This window comes from Dama dama, chromosome Y, assembly GCF_033118175.1.
Source record: "Dama dama isolate Ldn47 chromosome Y, ASM3311817v1, whole genome shotgun sequence".
Classification (NCBI taxonomy): domain Eukaryota; kingdom Metazoa; phylum Chordata; class Mammalia; order Artiodactyla; family Cervidae; genus Dama; species Dama dama.
In genome coordinates, this window is record NC_083715.1 from 8,432,722 (window position 1) to 8,452,206 (window position 19,485).

Below are 19,485 nucleotides of genomic sequence, written 5' to 3' on the forward strand. Positions count from 1 at the left end.
TGGACATGCTACAATATCTATATTTTCAAGTACGAAATGAATTTCCATAATGAAGACAATCTGCTGTCTAATCTCTTAAAACTCTATCAATAACTTACACAATATAATGTAAGTGTGAATGCACCAAGGTACATACTGTGTATTTGCATTTGTTTTTGTTTCATTTGTATCTCTTCTTTCACCCATACCATCCTAATTAAGACACCCATTCATTTCAGCAGGGATGATTTCAGAGATCACTTTACACCCATTACCTCTTTTCCATTTGTTCTCATTTTCTTGCTTACAATCATTAGATCAGGTAACTTTACCCAGGACACATAACATATGTTTTCCTGAACAGAAGAGTTTATAAAACAGTGTAGTGAAGTAGCCAGAAATTGATCTAAAACCTCATTTTACTCTTCATTGTTAAAAAATAGAAAATGAAACTATAAAAATGAACATGTAAACTTATTGTTCAATTACAAGAATTATATGTATTTGTTGACATCTGCCAACAGAAATTTTAATCTTCATTAGGCTCCATAACCTGACACTTATTTGGTAGGTCAGTTTGAATTAGCATGGTTTTCATATAATGATGACTGTTGATGACTTGACTTGAAAGAGATGAGGCAGATGTATAAGCGGTTGTTGGCACTGAGGACCATGAGTTACCTTTCTGTTGCAGATTAGGAAAAGGACTGCCATGGGCTGACATATTGCTGTACCTAATGGGATATTTAGAAGGCTCCACCATCAGTCCAGAATAACTGCTCTGTAATGAAGATATGATAGAGTTCTGAGAAGTAGATGTAGTTGTAGTAGCAATGTCCTCAACGTGGCCATTTACTTGAGTGTAGCTGCTATGTGAGTGCCAATTAAAAATGCTCAAGTGATTTAAAACAGCAGGTTGATCTAACACAGTCTGGTCTGTTTTTCTAATGGATATTGATGATGGGAAAGGTAAGTCACATGGAGATAGGGCATTTGTATTAGGGACTATCTGGCTGGTATAAGGCTTTTGTATGAAAGGCACACTTAAGCTTGTGGAGGCTGAAAATATACTCTCTCCACTAGTTTCATGAAGAAAATCAGATTTACGATTATCTATGTTGACTGTTGTTTTAACATGCTTCTTCTTGTAATCTTGAACTAATGAAGAAATTGGAGGCACATTGTTAATCCCAACTCTTCTTTTCATTCTTATTAAAAGGTGGGGATAGCTTCTTTTGAAATTTGGATTATAGTAAAGCTGCAACTAAAATAAAAGTATAAAATTATTTTGTTTCTTTATAAACCAAGGTAAAACTGACAAATTTAAACTATAAAAATGTATACCTTTAATGATACCAATTAAATAGCATCAAATAAAACATGGTCATTAGTAGTTTTAACAGTTCACATGTTAGAAACAATTATGCCCTTCAACTAAAAATGCTTTGTATATATGCAGTGAATACCACTTTAAGTAGCTTCAGGACTTGTATCCAGTTTCAAGTTGCTAGGAAGTTTTGTTATAGATCAAATATTTTAACCTCCAGCTGTTCTCAACTTCAGAAAATTAGATTTTTCAACAGTTTGCTCTCACAATTTTAACTTCCCTTTTAGCTACATATATGAACATGATTTTTAAGTCACAGGTTTACTCTTACATATTGCCAAGAAGTGAAAATTTTGGAATACCTTGCTCAAAACAGAGATGTTGTTTTCTTCTTCCAGAAAGTCAGGTAGTGAAGCAGATCTTTGAAATGTTTGTTGCTTTTTACTAAACCCATAAAGGTTAAACTGCTGAACTAAACTTTTCATACTATTTGTTTCAGATACTCTGAAAGGTGCCTTTCTTTCCAAGACTTCTTTCTTGAAGAGTTCTTCATGGATCACTATACAGGTGCCACTCTCATCCCACCAAATAGATTTAAACTGATCACATTCAACTATTGTCCAGAGTTTTTGAGGAAATGTGAGTGAAAGAAAAGCATTCAACTGTTTCCAAGACAGAAAATGTGTAACTTGGCCCTTTTATCACAACTTCCTCATACAAAGCCTGAAAAGCATATTCTTCAATCATAGATATCAACACCTTGTCCCCAGTAAGTGTATAATCATAAAAAGAAGATCTAATGGAGGTTTCTGAATCAGTTGATTCATCTTTAGGAGGCACATCCTGAATTTCTGAAGAAATATGTTCCATCTCAGAGCAATCTTTCTTCAGATACTTTTCTCATTTTTCTGGTTTTACACATTGCAACTTCAAACACTGCTTGGCTGGCCTACAGAGATAAATTCTCTAGATCATCACAGTGGTTCTGAAAGTTGAAAAGCTGTGACATCACAAAATCACTGGTCTCCCAGCAATTGAAGGGTAGCTGTGACATCACAAAGTCACTGGTCTCCTAGCAATTGTTGGGTAGCATTCAACCAGTGTTTACTTCAGCATCATGTTAAAATACAGGCTGCTTACATAAATAGTAACCAAACCATGAAGCCTGCAAAATCTCATTCCTAAAGAATTTTTACACAGAAAAGTAACATCAAGAAATCTACTTGGTTTCTGAAATAAAAGTGATTTATCACCCTTCTATAAACATTCTTAATAGTCTGTACTGTTACCCAACCAAACTTGGGTCTACTGGCTTCTGTGTGATAAAATCAATCAACTGACTGTGGGTTTCCGTGAAAGCATATGTTTATTGCAGGACCAAGCAAGGTGTTCTAGCAGTTGATGCTTCAAAGATCCACACTCCCCAAATGGTTTCAGGGGAAGTATTTTAATGACGTATTGAGTTTGGGCCATGGGGTGTGTAATCAGTTTTGGGACATTCTACTAATGGCCTGATACTGAGGATATCAGGAGTCAACATAATCAACTGTCTGGTTCCAACTACTCTGTGGTATATGCACTTAAATTTCAGAAATATATATATATATATATCTCACTGTGTTGGGTCTCAGTTGCATCACGTGCCATCTTCAGTCTTCATCATAGCATCGGGTCTTAGCTTTGGAAAGTGGGATCTAGTTCCCTGACTAGGGGATTGAACCCATGAATGTAAAATATTCCCTACTTAGAGTTATACACATTATGTATACAAGTGTATATTGACAGACTCCTAAAAAGGATTTTATGACTTTATGCTGAGAACTTTCAATCTGTAATTATTTAACCCAACTTTTCTTTTTATTCATTTATTTATTTTTTCAGTGGGTTTTGTCATACATTGACATGAATCAGCAATAGATTTACACGTATTCCCCATCCCGATCCCCCCTCCCACCTCCCTATCCACCCGATTCCTCTGGGTCTTCCCAGTGCACCAGGCCCGAGCACTTGTCTCATGTATCCCACCTCGGCTGGTGACCTGTTTCACCATAGATAGTATACATGCTGTTCTTTCGCAACATCCCACCCTCACCTTCTCCCACAGAGTTCAAAAGTCTGTTTTGTACTTCTGTGTCTTTTTTTCTGTTTTGCATATAGGGTTGTCGTTACCATCTTTCTAAATTCCATATATATGTGTTAGTATGCTGTAATGTTCTTTATCTTTCTGGCTTACTTCACTCTGTATAATGTAACCCAACTTTTCTTATATAGTAATAATCCAGCTAAACATCGAGTAAGGCATCAATTAACCAACCTACTTTCCGAACCAGTGCCCTGCAAACTGTGTGTTGTGCTTAGTCTCTCAGTCGTCTCTGACTCTTTGTGACACCATGGACTGCAGTCTGCCAGGTTCCTCTGCCCATGGAGTTCTCCAGGCAAAAATACTGGAGTGAGTAGCCATTCCCTCCCTCCAGGGGATCTTCCAAACCCAGGGATTGATCCTGCACTGCAAGCAGTTTCTTTACACCCTGAGCCTACAGGGAACACCCAAAATACTGGAGTGGGTAGTCTATACTTTTTCCAGCAGATCTTCTTTACCCAGGAATTGAGCCAGGGTCTCCTGCACTGCAGGAGGAGTCATTACCAGTGGAACTACCAGGGAAGTCCTATGACCCATGAATCAAATCCAGCCAGCTAGGACTTCCCTGGCAGTCCAGTGATTAGGATTCCATGCTCGTAATGTAGAAGGCCTGGGTCTCATCCCTGGCCAGGGAAGATCCCACATGTTAGATGGTGTGTACAACCCTCCCCCCTGCAAAAAATCCAGCCAGTTGCCTTTTGGGGGGGGGGTTGGGGGGGTTTAAATAAAATTTTACTGGAATGCAATCACAGCCATTCGTTTATACACTGCTGCCAGAGAGAATGGAATAGTTTGGGGCCCATAAAGCCAAAAATTTTGACTACTTGGCTTGCTACTAAAACACACACACACACACACACACACACACATATACCACCACCACCACCACCACCAACAACAACAACAACAAACTGCCAAGCCCTGTTCCATACCAGAAAGCCATTCTTTTTACAAACTGCTAGGAACACTAGCAAAAAACAGATGAATGTTTATGTGCATACCAGGATAAAGTTTTGGGAGTTCACTGAGCTCTCACTACATACCATAGTTGACCTGAAAATCAATTCCAAACCTCACTACAGCAAGGAAACATTCCTCCTCTGGGAATTACAGAGTTGGAAATGAAGCCAGTGACACGCTCATGGATGAAACCACATGGTACTTGGACTTGTTTTTCCTCCTGGACCCAAGAACAACTCCCAAGAGCTTAGGGTAACAGAGCCAATTATTTATTGTAAGTTGACACCATAAACAATATGACTACTCCTAACAGAACTATGAAGCAATTCATTTGTCTAACAACCAGTTTGAAGTTCTAAACAATTTTCATCCCGACATAATGACAGATCCAAACATTAATAAACTTCCACCTGGCCAAGATTAGACACTCACTCAGAAACAGCCAAAGTGAAAGATACAGGGTGGAGAGTTTAGATTTTGACACGCCCCAGCTAGGAGGCCCAGGGGCTGTTTCCAATCAGAGGATTTTTGGGCAGTTAGCTGGGGTGGGTGGGAGGTGGGAGTCCTGGTGACAAAATGGAGTGAACAGCAGGGGAAAGAACTTAAAGACTGGAAAGGTGGTGATGGAGGCTGTCCACAGAGAAAACAGACCCATAAACAGCAGAAGATGTTGTCCTGGAAAAAGAGGATAAAGGAGCAAGTTCAGTTCAATTGCTCAGTCGTGTCTGACAGTTTGTGACCCCATGAACCGCAGCACATCAGGCCTCCTAGTCCATCACCAACTCCCAGAGTGCACCCAAACCCACAACCATTGTGTTGGTAATGCCATGTAACCTTCTCATCCTCTGTTGTCCCCTTCTCCTCCTGCCCTCAATCTTTCCACGCATCAGGGTCTTTTCAAATGACTCAGCTCTCTACATCAGGTGGCCAAACATGTTCAGCTTCAACATCACGGGGGAGAAAGAAGGGGTGGCCCAAAAGTCACAACAAGCAGACAAGCGCAGAGCTGATGCATCTGAGCAACACAAAAAAACCTTTAGGTGAAACCACGATGATGGAGGAACCTGCAGGGTCTCAGGACAGGTTCTGAAGGTAGCACTCCCTACAGCAATGCATCACCTATAATGACTCAGACATGAATTAGTGGGCTTTTCTGTCTCATCCCCACAAACCCTTGCATACAAGATTCTCTGAAAGTGCTGTCATTAATGTCTGACTAAGGGACTTACCTGGAGGTCTAGTGGCTAAGACTCTGTACTCCCTAATGCAGGGTGCCCGGGTTTCAATCCCTGGTCAGGGAACTAGACCCCACGTGCCACAGCTAAAGTTTCTGAATGCTACAATGGATTGGAAGATCTTCAGCAAAGATATAGCTCAGCCAAATAAATGAAAGAAAAAAAAAAAAAAAAAAAGAACAAAGGTCTGGCTTTACCCTGAAGCCCAGATCATATCATGTTGCTTCCTTTCATCTGCAAAGACTTCCCAGCTCCTCCAGCCACAAAGATGGCCTTCCAAGGCAGCCTACCTGCCTTACACAAACCACACTTCACCTACACTCCCAGCAAAAATGACTCCAGGTTTGGGAGACAGAGTAGCTGGGGATCCCTGCTCTTCTTGGCTTTCTTGACAAAACAAAATATTTGTCCAATATTTTTCTCACTCATGGTGAAGAAAGTTGCAAATGAGGCAGGTTGGAAGACCTCTGGTATATACTCTTGACCCCATCAAACTTCTCCCGTGAGGAAGACTTCATTAGGCTTGAACCTGGTAAGGCACAGACCTGAAGCTGGTCCTAGAGACCCAGGAATATGGCTCTGCATGCCAGCTGTGTGTAGTGTATCATGCATTACATGTGATAAGTCGGGCCTTGAATGCATCGTGCATTCGAGACACATACACTCCTTTTATCGCCATCATCTGTTTAACAGTCAAGAGAGTGCTGAGCATTGCCAGTTGCAGACATCACTGTCTGCTGGAGCTAAAAGTGAGGCAATCCTGTCCTACACTCCTCAGGCAAAGTCCTCAGCATTGCTTGCTGTAGCTGAGAAAGGAAAAACAAAACAAAACAAAACCCTCCCTGTTCAAAAAGGAAAGCAGGCAAGTATCAAGGACTCCACACCCACCTACAATACCTGTCCGTGTGCCCTGGTCAAAAGGAAAGACCCAAGCTCACTTGCCAGGTTGAATATTGTGGTTTGGATTATTCACTGGAATTCTGTTTGCAAAACTCCTCTTGAGGTCCCCAGGAGTGTCCAACAATGAGCACTTTCTTGCTGTCCTTATAGAAGCATTCACTCTGGAAACAGCAAGAGGGAGGGAAGAAGAGGAAAAAAAGAAAAGCCAGTCATTGGAAGTCTCTTTGGAAACAAGCTTTCGTATTTCATCCAATGGATGTTACGGATGACGAAAGATGTTCACCCAACAAGGTCAGGGGACCCCGATTCTCATGGGAGTCAGGATCTACTTGGGAAAGAACTGAGTCAGGGCAGTGGGAGTGAGAGGGGCAGGGCTCGGGGCTGGAGATGAAAGACCTTCCCTGGACAGTAACTTGAAAGGCCCAGCACAAGTCAGGGTGGACATTCCATGGGAGGTGGTCCAGACCCAGTCCCCATCTGAAGAATATCAGCCTAGTCAGGCAGCGCCCTGGCAGGGGAGCTGTTCAAGATAAGTCCAGAAAGAGGAAGATGAGGAATTTGACCTCGAGTTGCAGAAACCTGAAGGATACCCTGGAGGCAGCGGTGGGGTGGGGGGTGTGGGAGGTCCCGGAAGGCCCGACATGGAAACAGGGGAGTGACCCTTACCATGTGAGCAGATGCATCTAGCAGCTTCATCCTTTAGGTAAACAGGAAAAAAGCATCTCTCCCACCCGAAACAGATCACAAATTGGCAGCGGCTCAAACCAATATAAGTAAGGACTCAGCTGGGAAGGCAGATCAAGGGACATACTCGATGGACATCAAGAACCACCACAGGAAAGGGGTGTGCAGTAGAGCTCAGATGTGAAGCTTTGACTGATGTGGAAAATCAAAACCACCGGGTATCAGAATGGAAGGAGGAGGAATGTTTCTGTGCGGGATCAGATTTCAAAGGCCAGAAATCACACCCATGACCTATCAGTTAAGACAAGGAAGCCATCCAGAGAAGAGCATAAGATAGCACTGGCTTCTGCAAGCCAGGACATGCATTGATATCTTCTCCCCGGTCACCCTTCTGAGTTCCCTTGTTTCTGAAGAGAAACCTGAGTCATCCAGGAAAAGGATGCATTGCAAAGCAATCAGAGAGCACATCTCTGGTAAGAGAGAAGCCTGTCAAAACAAACAAACAAACAAAAAACCTCCACCAAAATGTGTCCAGACTTGCATGTACTCTCGTCATTGGTCTCTGTCTCCTTGCACAATCCCTGGGAGTATCTTTGCACTGATCTGTGCAATTAAAGCTTCACAGGAGCTCTCAGCTCAGTTCAGTCTCTCAGTGTGTCTGACTCTTTGCCACCCCAAGGACTGCAGCATGCCAGGCCTCCCTGTCCATCACCAATTCCTGGAGATTGCTCAAACTCATGTCCGTTGAGTCAGTGAAGCCATCCAACCATCTCATCCTCTGTCACCCCCTTCTCCTCATGGCTTCAATCTTTCCCAGCATCAGGGTCTTTTCCAATGAGTCACTTCTTCACATCACTTGGCCACAGTATTCAAGTTTCAGCTTCAGCATCAATCTTTCCAATGAATATTAAGGACTGATCTCTTGTAGGATGGACTAGTTGGACCTCCTTGCAATCCAAAGGACTCTCAAGAGTCTTCTCCAACACCACAGTTCAAATGCATCCATTCTTCGGAGTTCAGCCTTCTTTATGGTCCAACTCTCTCATCCACACATGACTACAGGAAAAACCATAGCTTTTACTAGACGGACCTTTGTGGGCAAAGGGACATCTGTGCTTTTTAGTACACTGTCTAGGTTTGTCACGGCTTTTCTTCCAAGCACGAGAATCTCTAGAAACATCTTTAGAAAGGAAGTTACATGTAATTCCAATTTTGAAGTGTACTCTTTTTTATTTATTTTTTATTTTCTTAAGGGGATGGAACTGTCCACTGGTTATTTTCCAGTACAACCAGGAAAGAAGAGGTTAATGACTTTGCTATGGCTGACCTGGGCTTCCCAGGTGGCACTAGAAGTAAGGAACCTTCCTGCAAATGCAGGAGACATAAGAGACATGCATTTGATCCCTGAGTTGGGAAGATGCCCTGGAAAAGGGCACAGTAACCCATTCCAGTATTCTTGACTGGAGAACCCCATGGACAGAAGAGCCTAGTGGGCTATGGTCTACAGGGTTACACATAGCTGTACACAGCTGAAGCAATGTAGCACAGTACACATGTCCTGAGTGTCAGTTGACTATTTCATGAGTGAGGGTGCCATTTTTTAATCCAACTACACAAAGCATACTCAATGGCAATTTGAGTCACAACTGTGCATGAAATATGAGTTGGACATTTAAAATGACCTTGACTCCCAGGTGTTTTAGTAGAATCACTTTCCAAAGAAAAACACTCCTTGATCATGGCTCTTTCCTGTCCCTCATCATGACATTCCAGCTTCCCAGAATGTGCCTTGAACATGCCATGAGAAAGTGCAAATCAAGCATGCAGTGGTTATGACATTAAGCAATGAGTTAATGGGACCTATGATAGCACAGCCTATCAATATTTGGTATCCCCTTAAGGAAAAGTAGGTTCCACATTTTATCCTGGAAAAGTCACTGGAATATCTCTTTAGAAAGGAAACTATGTGCTTTATTAGATCTTTAGTACATTCATTAAGAAGTTTGTACAAGCTCAACTGTCTACAAATCCTCAAAACAATCAATAAAACTCCAATTAGAGAGGAACTTTACTTTCCTTCTGCTTGATAAAATGTATCTTGAGAAAAATGCAATGTGGTAACCACCTCTACATTAAAAAAAAAGGCAAAGAAGAAACCCCCAAACCCACCACATACATTTCTGATTCAGATGACCAAGTAAGTATTTAGTCCTGCACATAAGAACATAAGGGTGTGTTCTGAAGACTCTAACACCCTCCCTCCACTCATCACCAAGGTGAGGACTACATCACATGTGGCCCCAAGACCAAGAAAGGCAGATGTGGCTCGGAGAAGGGGACAGAGCCAGGCTGATGAATAGAGCATGCCAATGAGATGTCTTAAATACCTGGAAGTAGCAGAGGCTGCAGCTAGCAACTAGAAGTCGACAGAGAAACAGGAGAGAAGCTGTCTGCTCAAGGAGATCTTTTAAAAAACAGAGTGTGTGGTCTTCCTTGGTAGTCTAGTGAATAGGAATTGTTTGCCAGTGCATGGGAGACACCTTCAAGCCCTGATTTGGGAGGATCCCACATGCTGCAGAGTGATTAGCCTCAGAGCCACAACTATTGCACCTATGGTCTAGATCCTGGGAGCCTTAACCACTGAGCCCACGTGCTGAAAGTATGGAAACGCTAGCGACCTAGAGCCCGTGCTCTGCAATAAGAGAAGCCACCACAATGAGAAGCCTGTGCACCACAAATGAGAATTGACAGTGTTAGTTGCTCAGTCATTTCTGACTCTTTGGGATCCCATGGACCCATTATAGCCCAGCAGGCTCCTCTGTCCATTGGATTCTCCAGGCAAGAATACTGGAATGGATTGCCATGCCCTTCTCCAGGGGATCTTCCCAACACAGGAATGGAACTCGGGTCTCCTGAATTTCAGACAGATTCTTTCCTGCTTGAGCCACCAGGGAAGCCCACCATAACTACTGGGTAGCCCACTGCAACTACTAGGTAGCCTGTGCTTACGGTGACTAGAGAAAGCACTTGTGCAACAAGGAAGACCCAGCAAAACCAAAAACAAATACATTAACCATTGTTCAGTCACTCAGTCATGTCTGACTTGTGGCAGCCCCATGGACTGCATCACACTACGCTTCTCTGTCCATCACCAACTCCCAACGTGTGCTCAAACTCATATCCATTACTTCAGTGATGCCACCCAACCATCACATCCTCTGTTGCCTCATTCTTCTTCTGCTTTCAATCTTTCTCAGCATCAGGGTCTTTTCTAAAGAGTTGGCCCTTCCCACCAGGTAGCCAAACTATTGGAGCTTCAGCTTCAGCATCAATCTTCCAATGAATATTCAGGGTTGATTTCCTTCAGGATGGACTTGTTTGACCTCCTTTCAGTTCAAGTGACTCTTAAGAGTCTTTGTCAAAGCACAGTTCAAAAGCATCAAATACATAAATAAAATAGTGCTTTTTTTTTTTTTTTTTTAAAGAAATGCACAGGGGAGGACATCTGCATCAGGGGGTCAGCAGTAGCAATTCAGAACCCAAGCAAGAGTTGTCAGGGAACACTGACAGGAGCATTCATGTCTGAGCCCAGAGCCCATGGCATCCCCAGTGGAAGATAAAGCCCATGATACATGCCAGCTTTCCAGGAGGGGTGAATGTCCAGGGCAATAGGGCTTTGCAGAGTCCTGATCCTCAGGGACAGAACAGCACTCCGGAGAACACAGGGCAACCTGTGGAGGGGACACTGTCTGGAGTGCAATGCTCAGGGGGAATTTTCTGAACATCTCTGCCTGGCGAGTGGAAGTCACAATCCAGGAAGAAGTTGTGCAGAGAACACTATTCCACTGCCACACGAGTTAGCAATGCAGTGTGTCTTAAGTACAAGGAACCAGTCACCAGCTGAGGGGGAACTGGGGCTAAACAAGTGGACCGAAATACAGCACTTGGATGCAGTCTCAACAATGACAGTAGGATCTCTGTTCATTTCCAAGGCAAACCAGTCAATATCACTATCTATTCCAAGTCTATGCTCTGACCAGTAATGCTGAAGAAGTTGAAGTTGAACAGTTCTGTGAAGACCTACAAGACCTTCTACAACTAATACCGCCAAAAGATGTCATTTATTATAGGGGACTGAAATGCAAAATAGAAAGTCAAGAAACACCTGAAGTAACAGGAAAACTTGGCTTTGCAGAAACAGAATGAACCAGGGCAAAGGTTAATAGAGTTTTGCCAAGAGAACGCACTGGTCATAGCCAAAACCCTTTTCTAAGAACACAAGACAAGATGCTACACATGGACATCACCAGATGGCCAACACCAAAATCAGATTGATTATGTTCTTTGCAGCCAATGATGGAGAAGTTCTATACAGTCAGCAAAAAAAAAAAAAAGACTGAGAGTTGACTGTGGCTCAGATCATGAAATTTAGACTGAAACTGAAGAAAGTAGGGGAAACCACTAGATCATTCAGGAATGACCTAATTAAGTCCCTTATGATTATACAGTGACAGTGAGAGATAGATTTAGAGGACTGGATCTGATACACAGAGTGCCTGATGAACTATGGACGGAGGTTCATGACATTCTACAGGAGACAGGGAGTAAGACTATCTCAAAGAAAAAGAAATACATAAAAAGCAAAATGGCTGTCTGAGGAGGGCTTCCAAAAAGCTCTGAAACGAAGAGAAGTGAACAGCAAAGGAGAAAAGGAAAGATATTTTTAATGTAGAGTTCCAAAGAATAGTAAGGAGAGATAAGAAAGTCTTTCTCAGTGATCAATACAAAGAAATAGAAGAAGACAATAGAATGGGAAAGACTAGAGATCTATTCAAGAAAATTAGAGATGTCAAGGGAATAGTTTATGCAAGGATGGGCACAATAAAGGACAGAAACCATATGGACCTAACAGAAACAGAAGGCATTAAGAAGAGTTGGCAAGAACATAAAGAAGATCTGTACAAAAATGATCTTCACAAGCCAGATAATCATGATGGTGTGATCACTCACCTAGAGCCAGACTCCTGGACTGTGAAGTCAAGTGGGCTTCAGGAAGAATCATCACTCTGAACAAAGCTGGTGGAGGTGTGGGAATTCCAGTTAAACTATTTCAAATCCTAAAAGATGATGCTGTGAAAATGCTGCACTCAATAGGTCAGCAAATTTGGAACTCAGCAGTGGCCACAGGACTGGAAAAGGTCAGTTTGCATTCCAATCCCAAAGAAAGGTAATTCCAAAGAATGGTCAAGCTACTGCACAGTTGCTCTCATCTCAAACGCTAGCAAACTGATGCTCAAAATTCTCCAAGCCAGGTTTCAAAAGTACATGCACTGTGAACTTCCAGATGTTCAAACTGGTTTTAGGAAAGGCAGAGGAACCAGAGGTGAAATTGCCAACATGCTGGAATATCAAAAAAGCAAGAGGGCTTCAGAAAAACAGCTATTTCTGCTTTACTGACTAGGCCAAAGCCTTTGACAGTGTGGACCACAATAAGCTGTGAAAAATTCTGAAAGAGATGGAAATACCAGACTACATGACCTGTTTGTTCTTCCTCTGATGGGTAAGGCTGAGTAAGGTGGCAATCATGTCTGCTCATGATTGGATTTTTATTTTTATTTTTTTTTTGGATTAGGTGTACCGCATGGGGTGCTACTCGTGGGTGGGTGATGCTGTGTCTTGTGTTCAAGTGGTGTTCTTTGTGTGCCTCCACACTATTTGATATTCCCAAGGGTTAGTTCTCTTGTAGTCTTGGATCTTGGAGTGAGTGCTCAGGGCTTGATCTCTGGTCAGGAATGAAGATTCCACATGAGGTTTGTTGTGGCATTAAGTAAGACCATGAGAAATATTAAAAAATGAGAAACCAAAGATGGGCTCCAGCCAAGTGGCAGTTACAAAATCAGGCTAGTAATAATGAAAATAATGGAACATACACATATACATGTACACCCATTAGCAAAGTGAAAGGAGTCCAGTAAAAATAAAATACAGTAATTAAGCCAACAAATAAAGCAAATCCAAAATTATATTTACGTGTTAAGAACAAAACTGTAGCCCAAACTCGAAAAGAAAACAAAAGCATTGTGTCAAGTAGGGATTAAAGCAATGAAAACAAAACTAACAGATATATTGATAGGAAAGTAAAGAAGAGAAAGAAAGTATAGATATGCAGATTTAAATAGAGGGAATTCAAGAAGACTTCTATATGTTAGAGATTAACTGCAAGGGGAAAAGAAAGGTAGGAAAGGCAAACAAAGGAATAAATGTAGAAACATATAATAGGTCAAAAAAATTAAATTAAAATTATAAAAAAAGAGGGGAAAAGGTGGGTGATGAAGAAGAAAACAAACAAACAAAAAAACCTCCACAGAACTGCACAGTGTAGAGGCAGAGGTTTATGACAACAATAAAAAGTGTGACTGAATATACACAAACACATATACAGCCATAAGGAAAATCAAAAGAGTCCAACAAAAATAGGGTAAAATAGATCAACCTGTCAAACACAGAAAAACAAAAATTATATCTACCAGAAGAATAGTAACTAAAGCACAGACAGGAAAACAAAACTAGAGAATGAGGCCAATTGAGGAATAAAGCAATGAAAATAAACCTAAGAAAACATTGATAGGAAAGGAAATAAAGAATTTAGAAAGACCGTAACAATAACCCTATATGCAAAACAGAAAAAGGGACACAAACGTACAGAACAGACTTTTGGACTCTGTGGGAGAAGGCGAGGGTGGGATGTTTTGATTGTAAAGTAATTAGCCTCCAACTAATAAAAATAAATGAAAAAAAAAAAAAAAAAAAAAGAATCTTCAGAGCAAGTCAAAACAGAACAATACATGTTCATCTTGAGTCACTGCTGCCAGAGTCCTTTCTCTCACTTGGATTCACAGTCCACCTCACCTCCCTAGGATGCCCTTCATCATTGTGCTGATCTCTGGACCTGCTGTGGGGGTAGCTCACATTCAAATCTGGAACCATTCCTGTGTGCTCTTGCCTCCAATGTCTGCAGGTATCAGAACAAGTGCCTTTTGTCTGTTGTTTGTTTGTTTGTAGGCGCTCTCAATGACCTTTTATATATTCCATAGACACAGAGTCTTCCTGGTTGATAGTGTGGATTTAATCTGCAGTTTGTACACCTGGTAGGAAGGTTCTGGGTCTTCTTCCTCAGCTACACTGCCGCTGGGTTTCAAGTGCGGTTTTATTTCCATCTCTGCATGTGACTTGTCCACTGGGGATTGCTAGTGAGGTTGCCCTGGAGGCCTTGGGTTTGCCCCTGTGAGGGCCAGGTGTGGAGGTGGTGCAGCTGTTTGGATCAGAGGGGTTCTGGCAGCGCCAGCTACTCAGGGGTTTGGGGATTAGGACAGCAGGGCATATAGTGCTCTAGAAGGGTATGACGACCAGTATTGGACAATACGCTCCAGTATTCTTGCATGGAGAAACCCCTCCCTGATAGAGAATCCTGCCACAGTCTACAGGGTAGAAGAGAGTCTGACACTACTGAAGTGACCCTGAGAGCAAAGACGCAAGAGTCTTTACCTGTGGCAGCTCTGCTCGAGTGAGAGTTGAGCATGAAGGTGACACAGCTGCTTGGCTTGTGGGGACCCTGGCAGTGCAGTGTACAGGGACTTGGACTGCCTCCACTGCAGGGATTATGGCCCTGTCAGAATCTTTATTTGAGCCTATTGTAGCTGGCAATCGGAAGGCCTCTTTGGCTAGTCTTTCACCATAGTTCCATGCATTCAGGCTCTTCAAGAGCTCTCTCGTCTGGGGTCCTTCTCTGTTGTTCAACGTGTCAGGCAAATAGAGGGCAGCCCCCCAGGCTGGGGTCCTACTATGTAGTTTGGAGCATCAGGCACTTGAGGGAGCACCCTGGGTGGAGTCTTATTCCGTAGTTCAGTGATTCAGCTGCTTGATGGGTCAGCCTCTCTATTATTCAGCTGTGATGCAAGCGTATGGGGAGAGAGAGGCTATGGTGATGGCTCCACCCACTATACATGACTCAGCAGTGTCACCTCCCTTCCATGGCTGCCTGGCTTACCTCCACAAGCTTTTCCCACACAATCTCCCCATTTGAATACTCCATCAATTTGTCTCTAACCAGTAGACAGCAGACCATGGCCAGGGATTTCTCCACAATCTCTATGAACCATTTGTTCCCTGCTGCAGCTTCTACAGGACCTGTGTCCCTCTCTGGGGTGTGAATGGCTGTGGAAAGGACTGTCTCATTCTCATTCCACTTAGGCTGCCACAGATCAGCTGTTTCACTCTCAGCCTTAAACGTATGTCCTCTGATTCAGACAGTTGATCCCATGTGGAGACTGGACACCTACTTCAGGTCTCCCAACCCCTGAGGGCAGGTCCATTCCTACTAACACTCATGTTTTCCCCCTAGTTCCTTCATCCTACTGATTTTTTGTGGTTCCATATATTATTTCCTCTGTTCAGGCCGTCTTCTCTGCTTTCAGCTGAGGTTCTGCAAGCACTTGTGTCTGAAGGTGTATTCCTGATGAATCCTTGGACAGAGATGTACTCCCTGTACACCTCCACCTCCACTATCTTGTCCTTATCAACTTTTTGACTATTAGAAATAAGACTGCTATGAACATCCATGTGTGTCGTAGGTGAGTAAGCAACCAGTGGACACCAGGAAGACAGCATTTCATGGAAACCACAGGAAATCCCACTAAGTCAACAAAGAATGTCCCTCAGGGGTACCTCTCAGGCTGGCTGACCCTGCTAGTCAATTAGGAACACAGGGACTGTGGTGAAGCACACAACTCATTCCCCTATCCTCCAGAGCCAACAACCTCAATGAGAGACCTTGGGAACCAGATGCGTAGGCATGATTACTCAGTGTTTCCTCCAAGAGGCTGGAAGCTTGTGGTAGCTATTTATGGAAATGAATTCCACCATGGTCTCAACTGTGAGGTAACACCCAAAGAGGTTCTGGCAGGAAAACAGGATGAGAAGAAATTTGTGAGGGCGCATGTTGAGAAGCCCTTTGCACACAAGGCTCACATACCACTGGGCAAGCTCCACCCCTTCCTTCCTGGGAATACTAATCAGTTGCAGGTGGTCATTTCCTTCTTGGGGTTATCCAGAACAACCCAAATTATGTATTTATCTGCCTTATCCGCATCACCATGTTAAAACCAAAGCCTGGGCATTACACCTAGGGAGATGACCATTAGTCCTCGAGTTGAAACAAGACAGTGCCAAGTGGAGCAAGAACAAGTGTATGTATTCAGTGCATTCTCACAGCTTGAGGACAGGGATTTCAGACTGGAGATGAGAAAACTGAGGAGAGCAAGATGAAGACTGAGAAAAAGAGGTGGGATGGAAACGGTTTCTCATAAGTGGCCCAGAATTGAATGGTCTTCAAGGTGCATTAAGACCAGTTGTAGCAGGAAAGTGAAATTATTCTCGTTTCCACAGCCTAATTATCGTGGAGGGATTTGAGGCAAGATAACAAAAGAAGGTAATAATGTAATGTGAGAGAGACTCGAATGAAAGACTGAAACCTGGCTATGAGGCAAGGTTTGGAAGAGACACACTCTCCCTGCCATGTGACCCACCTGTGTTGACTTAGAGAGATGAGGCTGGCAGGTGAGATTGGTGGGCTCTTTAGGATCATGAAAAATGCCTCATTTCTCCCACCAAATCATCTGAGTTGCACCCCATCCAGCCTCAGAGGTTTCAGGATGAGGCTTTGTGATGCCAAGGCCGGGGGAAGGCTGTCATTGGCTGGGGAATTGACTTACTGACCTCATAATCATAAGGGTGTGGTCCCCTATACATAGGTGTGCTCAGGGGCTCTGGAGCAGACGACTGGGAGTCTTCAAAATGAATAAGGTGGCCTCAGAGGCCCTGCCCCCGTGCCACAGGCCATGGCCTCTGAGGAGCTGTATGAAGTGGAAGGGATCATTGACAAGAGGAAAATCAAGAAAGGGAAGACAGAGTATTTGGTTCGGTGGAAAGGCTATGACAGTGAGGACAACACGTGGGAGCCAGAGCAGCACCTGGTGAACTGCGAGGAGTGCATCCACGACTTCAACCGGTGCCACAGTGAGAAACAGAAGGAGGGCACCTTCACCAGAATCAACCGGACCTCCCCGAACAATGGCCAGAAGCAGATCCCCAGGTCCACCAAGAGCAGCTTCTCCAAGGATGCTCCCAAGGTCCTAGTGGTGGGCAAGGAGCACGAGGTCAAGAGCAGCCCGTTGTTTACCGCCAGAAGTTCTGGAAGAGCCCCATGCCAGGCCTGGCCACCCGCGAAAACATGGACCTGGCCCGGTCGGACATCAGGATCCTCGTGCCCAAGAGCCCCATCAAGGGCACCACTGCGGTGGATGGCTTTCAGGACGAGAGCCCCGAGAACCTGTACACCGTGGAGCAGGGGCCGGAGGACACAGTGGCCCAGAGGCGGCAGCGGAGAAGCCGGTAGGGGCCCTACTGGGCCTGGGGGCGGTGTGGGCACCGGCCAAGGATACACCCGCTGGTGCCGCAGGCGTCAGGCCCATGACCGCGGCCACAGCCACAGGGCTGGCTGTGAATGGGAAAGGCACCTACCCTCTCATGGACGCACGATGGCCAACAGGATGACCACCCTGCAGACGTCAGTCACTGGCGTGACAGCCGGGAAGAGGGAGTTCATCGAGGGCAGGCGAGACCAGCCCTTTGACAAGTGGCTGCACTTCAAGTGCCACAGACGGAGAGCACCTGCAGGTACTGGGACATCACGGTCCAGAAGAAGGACGTCTTCACCCACATCCTGCTGTCCACTGAGTCATCCGAGAACAACTCACTGAACCCGGAAGTGATGAAGGAGCTGCAGAGGGCGCTGAGCACGGTCGGGTGGATGGCAGCAAGCTGGTGCTGCTCAGTGCCATGGGCTGCATCTTCTGCTGTGGCCTGGACTTGATCTACTTCACCCAGCGCCTGACAGACGACTACAAGAGGGAGAGTGCCAGGATGGGGAAGGCCATCAGAAACTTCGTGAACACTTTCATCCAGTTCATGAAGCCTATTATCATAGCCGTGAATGGCCCGGCCATTGGGCTAGGGGCATCCATCCTGCCTCTTTGTGATATGATCTGGGCCAACGAAAAGGCATGTTTCCAGATGCCCTATACCACATTCAGACAGTGTCCAGATGGCTGTTCCACGGTCATGTTCCCCAAGATTATGGGAGGAGCATCTGCAAATGAAATGCTGCTCTGTGGGCGGAAGCCAATGGCACAGGAGGCGTGCGGCAAAGGGATGGTCTCGCGGGTGTTCTGGCCTGGGACCTTCACCCAGGAAGTCATGGTCTACAGCAAGGAGCTCGCCTCATGCAACCCCGTCGTGCTCAAGGAATCCAAGTCCCTTGTGCGCTGCAACATGAAGCTGGAGCTGGAGCAGGCCAATGAGCGGGAGTGCGAGGTTCTGAAGAAGATCTGGCGAACGGCGCAGGGCATGGACTCCATGCTCAAGTACCTGCAAAGGAAGATCGACGAGTTCTGACTGCCGGGCCGCCCGACCTCACTGGGCAGCGCCGCCCCTAACCTCACAGCCCGGGCCAGGCTCGCCCAGAGCTCCCGCTGGGAAGCAGTACTTGAGACAGCCAAGTTATTTATTGCCAAGTGGTTTTTAAGTACTGTAACTTTAAAATAAATAACTACAAAACTCTTTTGTCCAAACGTCATTATTTTATACTTAATACACACACAAGTGTAAAAGTATAATGGTGAGCTCTGGGCTGCTCTTTGAGGCTCTAATTTTTGTATCTTCAGCTAGTACTATATTTAAAAAAAAAAAAAGTGTGTTTTCTTGGTTTGGGTGTCAGAAAAGTGTGAAAAAATGTTTGTTTTTCCTTGTTTTTTCCTTCTAGAAGCAACGAAAGAGGTGTTAGCCAGGCTTGCCATCCCCACCCCAATTCGAAATATGGAAAGATCTGAGATGTGCCCTTATCTCTAAGAGTTCCGAAGCCTCAGAGATTGAAAATTCTAAGTCAAATGGAAGACTTATCTTTAAGGATGAATTCGTCTGGTTAAACACACGCTGATGGACATACCCTGAAAGTAAAATATGCCTAGGATTCATGTTGAGATATAAATTGATTGTTCCCTCTTTTTAAAATCAGAGGCTAAAAGTAATTTTGAGAAAGAAGAATGGAACTGGAGGAATCAACCTGCCTGACTTCAGACTCTACTACAAAGCCACAGTCATCAAGATAGGATGGTACTGGCACAAAGACAGAAATATAGATCAAT

General features: G+C 44.2%; 2 pseudogenes; one reads left to right on the forward strand and one right to left on the reverse strand.

Moving 5' to 3' along the window:
• Positions 1 to 508: 508 nt before the first annotated feature.
• LOC133053562 (heat shock transcription factor, Y-linked-like) lies at positions 509 to 2,176 on the reverse strand (annotated as a pseudogene).
• Positions 2,177 to 17,820: 15,644 nt separating this feature from the next.
• LOC133053542 (chromodomain Y-like protein) lies at positions 17,821 to 18,736 on the forward strand (annotated as a pseudogene).
• Positions 18,737 to 19,485: the final 749 nt, after the last annotated feature.